This window comes from Sminthopsis crassicaudata, chromosome 5, assembly GCF_048593235.1.
Source record: "Sminthopsis crassicaudata isolate SCR6 chromosome 5, ASM4859323v1, whole genome shotgun sequence".
NCBI classification, from domain to species: Eukaryota; Metazoa; Chordata; class Mammalia; order Dasyuromorphia; family Dasyuridae; genus Sminthopsis; species Sminthopsis crassicaudata.
The window spans coordinates 47,444,956-47,450,955 of NC_133621.1; positions in this window are offsets into that span (position 1 = coordinate 47,444,956).

Genomic DNA, 6,000 nt, shown 5'->3' on the forward strand with positions numbered 1-6,000 from the left:
GAAGCTGGAGAACAACGTCAAATACTTACTGGGAAAATCTATAGACCTGGAAAATAGATCTAGGAGAGATAATCTGCGGATTATTGGACTTCCAGAAAACTATGACCAAAAAAAGAGCCTAGATTCTATTTTACAGGAAATTATCAAAGAGAACTGTCCAGAGATAATAGAAACAGAAGGGAAAGTAGATGTGGAAAGAATTCATCGAACTCCTTCTGAAATAGACCCTAAAAAAAGAACACCACGGAATATTGTGGCTAAGCTGCAGAATTACCACACAAAGGAGAAAATCCTGCAAGCAGCTAGAAAAAAACAATTTAAATACCAAGGTGCCACAATAAGGGTCACCCAAGATCTGGCTGCCTCCACATTAAAAGATAGAAGGGCCTGGAACCTGATATTCCGAAAGGCAAAAGATCAAGGACTGCAACCAAGAATGAACTACCCAGCTAAGTTTAGCATCTTTTTCCATGGAAGAAGATGGTCATTCAATGAAACAGAGGAATTCTATATGTTTCTAAGAAAAAAACCAGACTTAAACAAAAAATTTGATCTACATCCACAAGACTGAAGAGAAACAGAAAAAGGTACACAGAACCCTTGAGAACTGTAACTTTGTTGTGGGTATATAAAAAATACTCAAGGATAATTTGATTTTACTGATATAAAAGAAAAAAAGGGGGGTGTGGTAAAGGGAAGGAGGTCGGTTCAGAAAAAGGGGAAGGAGTGATAAAAAGAGGGAAACTACATCCCAGGAAGAGACATAGAAAATACACCATATCTGAGGGAACTTAGTGAGGGGGAGAATCATTGTGTGAATCTTACTCTCATCAGAAGAGGCTCAAAGAGTAAATAATTAACATATCTGTTTTTCAGAGAATTTTCTCTCACCTCATTAAAAGGGGGGAGAGGAAAAGGGGAAAGGAAAAGGAGAATAAGTGAAGGGACTTGGAGGGAGGGGGGAGGGATCCTAAAAAAAAAAAAAGAGGGAGGGTTGCGCGTCACAAGGGGGGTTTGTAAATTAAATATCGGGGAGGGGGATCAGGGGGGTCAAGGGAAAAAAGTATAATCTGGGGATAATACGATGGCAGGAAATACAGAATTAGTAATTTTAACTGTAAATGTAAATGGGATGAACGATCCCATCAAACGGAGACGGATAGCAGATTGGATCAAAAAGCAGAACCCTACAATATGTTGTCTACAGGAAACACACTTAAAGCAGGGAGATACATACAGAGTAAAGGTAAAAGGTTGGAACAGAGCTTATTATGCTTCAGGTAAAGCCAAAAAAGCAGGGGTAGCTATCCTTATCTCAGATCAAGCAAAAGCAGAAGTAGATCTCGTTAAAAAAGATAAGGAAGGAAACTATATCCTGCTGAAAGGTAGCATAAATAATGAAGCCATATCAATATTAAACATATATGCACCAAGTGGTATAGCATCTAACTTTCTAAAGGAAAAGTTAAGAGAACTGCAAGAAGAAATAGACAGTAAAACTATAATAGTGGGAGATCTCAACCTAGCACTCTCAGATTTAGACAAATCAAACCACAAAACAAACAAGAAAGAAATTAAAAAAGTAAATAGAACATTAGAAAAACTAGGTATGATAGACCTTTGGAGAAAACTGAATGGCAATAGGAAGGAATATACTTTCTTCTCAGCAGTTCATGGATCCTATACAAAAATTGACCATATATTAGGACATAAAGATCTCAAAATTAAATGTAGGAAGGCAGAAATAATAAATGCCTTCTTCTCAGATCACAATGCAATAAAAGCTACATTCAGTAAAAAGTTAGGGGTAAATAGACCAAAAAGTAATTGGAAACTGAATAATCTCATCTTAAAGAATGACTGGGTGAAAGAGCAAATTATAGAAACAATTAACAATTTCACCCAAGATAATGATAATGATGAGACATCATATCAAAATCTTTGGGATGCAGCTAAAGCAGTAATAAGGGGAAATTTTATATCTTTAGAGGCTTATTTGAAGAAAATTGAGAAAGAGAAGATTAACGAATTGGGCTTACAACTTAAAAGGCTAGAAAAAGACCAAATTATAAACCCCCAACCAAAAATTAAACTCGAAATACAAAAATTAAAAGGAGAAATCAATAAAATTGAAAGTAAAAAAACTATTGAATTAATAAATAAAACCAAGAGTTGGTTTTATGAAAAAGCCAATAAAATAGATAAACCTTTGGTAAATTTGATCAAAAAAAAGAAAGAGGAAAATCAAATTGATAGTCTTACAAATGAAAAGGGGGATCTTTCCACCAATGAAGAGGAAATTAGAGAAATAATAAGGAGTTACTTTGCCCAACTTTATGCCAATAAATTTGATAACTTAAGTGAAATGGATGACTTTCTCCAAAAATATAGGCTCCCTAGATTAACAGAGGAGGAGATAAATTGCTTAAATAGTCCCATTTCAGAAAAAGAAATAGAACAAGCTATTAATCAACTCCCCAGGAAAAAATCCCCAGGGCCAGATGGATTCACATGTGAATTCTACCAAACATTTAAAGAACAATTAGCCCCAATGTTATATAAATTATTTGAAAAAATAGGGGATGAAGGAGTCCTACCAAACTCCTTTTATGACACAGACATGGTACTGATACCTAAACCTGGTAGATCGAAAACTGAGAAAGAAAATTATAGACCAATCTCCTTAATGAATATTGATGCTAAAATCTTAAATAAGATATTAGCAAAAAGACTTCAGAAAATCATCTCCAAGATAATACACTATGATCAAGTAGGATTTATTCCAGGAATGCAGGGCTGGTTTAATATTAGGAAAACTATTAATATAATTGACCATATTAATAATCAAATTAATAAGAACCATATGATCATCTCAATAGATGCAGAAAAAGCATTTGACAAAATCCAACATCCATTCCTACTAAAAACTCTTGAGAGTATAGGAATAAATGGATTATTCCTTAGAATAATCAGGAGTATATATTTAAGACCGTCAGTAAGCATAATATGCAATAGAAATAAACTGCAACCTTTCCCAGTAAGATCAGGAGTGAAACAAGGTTGCCCACTATCACCATTACTATTCAATATAGTACTAGAAACGCTAGCCTTGGCAATAAGAGCTGAGAAAGAGATTCAAGGAATTAGAGTAGGAAATGAGGAAATCAAACTATCACTTTTTGCAGATGACATGATGGTATACTTAGAGAACCCCAAAGACTCTGCTAAAAAACTACTAGAAATAATTCAAAATTTCAGCAAAGTGGCAGGATACAAAATAAATCCACATAAATCCTCGGCATTTTTATATATCACTAACAAAATGCAACAGCAAGAGATACAAAGAGAAATTCCATTCCAAACAAATGTTGAGAGTATAAAATATTTGGGAATCCATCTACCAAAGAAAAGTCAGGAATTATATGAGAAAAATTACAAAACACTTGCCACAAAAATAAAATCAGATTTAAATAATTGGAAAGACATTCAGTGCTCTTGGATAGGCCGAGCGAATATAATAAAGATGACAATACTCCCCAAACTAATCTATTTATTTAGTGCTATACCAATCAGACTCCCAAGAAACTATTTTAATGACCTAGAAAAAATAACAACAAAATTCATATGGAAGAATAAAAGGTCAAGAATTGCAAGGGAACTAATGAAAAAAAACTCAGAGGAAGGTGGTCTAAGTGTACCTGATCTAAAGCTATATTATATAGCAGCAGTCACCAAAACCATTTGGTATTGGCTACGAAATAGACCGGTAGATCAGTGGAACAGATTAGATACAAAGGACAAAAAAGGGTACATCTATAGCAATCTAATCTTTGACAAACCCAAAGATTCCAACATTAGGGATAAAAATTCATTATTCGGAAAAAACTGTTGGGAAAACTGGAAATTAGTATGGCAGAAATTAGATATGGATCCACACTTAACACCATATACCAAGATAAGATCAAAATGGGTCCATGATTTAGGCATAAAGAGGGAGATAATAAATAGATTAGAGGAACAGAGGATAATCTACCTCTCAGACTTGTGGAGGAGGAAGGAATTTATGACCAGAGGAGAACTAGAGATCATTATTGATCACAAAATAGAAGATTTTGATTACATCAAACTAAAAAGTTTCTGTACAAATAATACTAATGCAAACAAGATTAGAAGGGAAGTAACAAATTGGGAAAATATTTTTAAAAACAAAGGTTCTGACAAAGGTCTCATTTCCAAAATATATAGAGAACTGACCCAAATTTATAAGAAACCGAACCATTCTCCAATTGATAAATGGTCAAAGGATATGAACAGACAATTCTCAGAGGAAGAAATTGAAACTATATCCACTCACATGAAAGAGTGTTCCAAATCACTACTGATCAGAGAAATGCAAATTAAGACCACTCTGAGATACCACTACACACCTGTCAGATTGGCTAAGATGACAGGAACAAATAATGACAAATGTTGGAGGGGATGTGGGGAAACTGGGACACTAATACATTGCTGGTGGAGTTGTGAAAGAATCCAGCCATTCTGGAGAGCAATCTGGAATTATGCCCAAAAAGTTATCAAACTGTGCATACCCTTTGACCCAGCAGCGCTACTACTGGGATTATATCCCAAAGAAATACTAAAGAGCGGAAAGAGACATATATGTGCCAAAATGTTTGTGGCAGCTCTTTTTGTTGTAGCTAGAAACTGGAGGATGAATGGATGTCCATCAGTTGGAGAATGGTTGGGTAAATTGTGGTATATGAAGGTTATGGAATATTATTGCTCGGTAAGAAATGACCAGCAGGAGGAATATAGAGAGGCCTGGAGAGACTTAAATCAACTGATGCTGAGTGAAATGAGCAGAACCAGAAGATCACTGTACACTTCAACAACAATGCTGTATGAGGATGTATTCTGATGGAAGTGGAAATCATCAACATAAAGAAGATCCAACTCACTTCCAGTTGATCAATGATGGACAGAGGTAGCTGCACCCAGAGAAGAAACACTGGGAGGGGAATGAAAATTGTTAGCACTAATATCTGTCTGCCCAGGTTGCATGTACCTTCGGATTCTAATGTTTATTGTGCAACAAGAAAGTGATATTCGCACACATGTATTGTACCTAGACTATATTGTAACACATGTAAAATATATGGTATTGCCTGTCGTCGGGGGGAGGGAATAGAGGGAGGGGGGGTAAATTGGAAAAATGAATACAAGGGATAATATTATAAAATATATATATATATATATATATAATAAAAAAAAAAAAAAAAAAAAAAAAAAAAAAAAAAAAAAACATTCAGAAACCCCCAAGATTTCATCTTTGGTTTATGAGAGAAAGCCAAATGGCCATCCTTTTATTAATTATTTGCTAGTCATAATTAGTAAAATGATTAATTATCTGGAAATCATGTCTCTATGACTTTTCATTTGTCATAAAATATAGCTACCAAAATATGTTTTTAAAAAAGTTTCCAGACCCTAGTTTAAGGGTCTTTTCTCGATTGGTATGTAAACTCACTGGTCATGCAACAAGGATAACATTTAGAGTAACAATAGCTAAGTTAACATTTATAGATAGTTAAAAAAATAAATAACATAACTGTAAGATTCTCAGCATCCTTGATCCCTTTTACACTCTTCTACTATCACTGCAGATGAAAGGGACCATATGGGACCAAGGGCCATTTGGTATCTTTCTTTGTTTCCTGGTTGCTATGGCCAAAGGATTCATCTCCAAGTAACTAGTCAAATCAGGGTGAATTTTTCTATACTTAGCTAGGCTGGTGCTCAAAGCACAGTCATAGTTTATACTTGAAGCTTTTCCTGGGCAGGTGAGCTTGCCAGAACTTTTGCCTGGGAAAACCCCAGGTTAGGGCCATGTCATAATGAATCACTGGAGTAGGACTTTGTGGTCTTTTCCATAAATTTAATCAAAAATTCATTTTGGATTAATGTGATGCTTTAAAAAAAATGCAACTATGGAAGTAGATG